Below are 2,111 nucleotides of genomic sequence, written 5' to 3' on the forward strand. Positions count from 1 at the left end.
GGGGCAAAAGATGGAGGCGGAGGGCGGTTGCTAGGCAACAGCGTCCCCGGGAGGAAGTGACTTCCCACCCGCCTGGTCTCTCGGGTACCCAACGCGGCCTTTCCGCCGGCGTCGCTAGGACAACGGCACAGGCTAAAGGAAGTGACGTCACCGGTGGAGGTGTCGGGAGCTCCCTGCCGTAGCAGCCTGTAAGCAATGGCCGTTGCCTAGGAGACAGGACCGGCCCTCTGCCATCAAGCCAGGGCACCTTGATTGCTCGTACTCAGTTAGAGTCCTTGTTTATGGGCAGGTATGGCGTAACCGCGACGCAAAGCATCGTTTGGCCAGCTAGGACGTGGAATCTGTGAATCTGAGCAGCGTCAGCCGACCCGACAGGAAAACGTGGTAGTGACGTTTGCAATCTTTAGAGTCCAGCTCCGTAGTTGATTCTTGGCGTTTGCAAATTAAGGTCTCTGTGCTTTGATTTCATCTGAAACTAAAAATTGTAATGATGCTCGACTTAAAGGGTTGCTGTGAATATTGGATGCAACACGGAGTGAAATATTGGGAAGTGTCGCAAATCCAATTAACCGAAATTGCATTCGGTTAATATTACAGATGAGCACTTTTCTGCAATGAAAGCAGTACACCACGGGGCCTGGACAAAAGTATCCCATCTGCACATTGAACAGAAACTGTTTCTCCTTTCTCTGTTTAGCCAAAAATTGCTTAAAAGTCAGTCAGCAAATAAAAATGGGCAAGTAGCCTGGAGGACAATGTACGCTTGAAGGAATTAACATCGTTGCCATTTAATTATCATACATAATGTTAATACACAAAACATTTAACATTTTTAAATTACACAGGTTTCATCTACTTTGAACTTGGAAACAGGTTTGTCAATATTAATTCATTGGCTAGTAACTAGTTTGTTTCTATATCACCATAATATTTTACTTACTAATTATTTCTAAAGAGGTAACACTGAAAGTTAAATTTACTAAATCGGCATGTAGAAGATTTCAATGTACATAAAAATATGAAGTTGTAAGAAAAACATTTCTAAATAATATTTTCAATGATCCCTTTTCAAAGCCCCATTTATGTTTTTCAACTTGTTTCTGTTTAGTAAATTTGTTTTAGTAAATCGTGTTATTTTTACCAGTTTTTTAGTGGGGCCAGGCATAGTGACACTCGCCGACAATTCCAGCACCTGGGAATCACTGCAGGCAGATCTCTGTGAGTTCAAGGCCAAGCTGGTCTACAGAGTAAACGCTAAGCCAGCCAGAGCTACACAGTGAGACCCTGTCTCAAATTAAATAAATAAACAAACAAACAAATAAATAAAGCATATCTTTTTTTTTAAAGGGAGGGGAGGGAAAGCTAGAGAAATGGCTCAGTGATTAAGAGCACTGACTGTTCTTCCAGAAGTCTTGAGTTCAATTCTCAGCACCCACATGATAGCTCACAGCCGTCTGTACCTGTAGTCCAGTGAATTCCAATGCCCCCTTGTGGTATGCAGATGTACATGCAAACAGAAGCACCCATATACATAATAAATCTAAACGATTTTAAGTGAATATTTGTATAAGATAAAGATTTTCTATTCTCACCAGTTATTGTTAATTTTTAACCTATATTTTATTAACGCGTGGCTCTGTTAAAGCCCCTGTACCCTCAGCAAGCATCCAAATTTTTCTCATACAAGAACTAAGTTTACGATAATGTTGAGATCTTTATATTTATTTAAAATTAAGGACTATATTCATTTATTTATCCATTTGGCTGATAAAACTTTCTTTAGGCAGGACTTACGGACAGAGAAATTACAAAAGCATCAGTCTTGGAGAAATGGCTCAAAGGTGAAGACTGCACCCTGCTCTTCCAGGGAGCCCTAGCCTGGTTCCCAGAACCAGCACCAGGCAGTTCCAGCCACCTGTGACTCCAACTGCAAGGGGTCCAACAGCTTCTTCGGGTCTCCGTTGATAGTGGCATACATTTGCACAGACACACACACGTGTACACACACACACACACATGCATAAAAAAATAGTCTTTAAAATCTCCAAAAATTATCAGTGAAGATGGCTCTTGAGTGAAGCTCTTATTTTCCTACAGAATACATTTAATTT

Source organism: Arvicola amphibius, chromosome 11 (genome assembly GCF_903992535.2).
Source record: "Arvicola amphibius chromosome 11, mArvAmp1.2, whole genome shotgun sequence".
NCBI classification, from domain to species: domain Eukaryota; kingdom Metazoa; phylum Chordata; class Mammalia; order Rodentia; family Cricetidae; genus Arvicola; species Arvicola amphibius.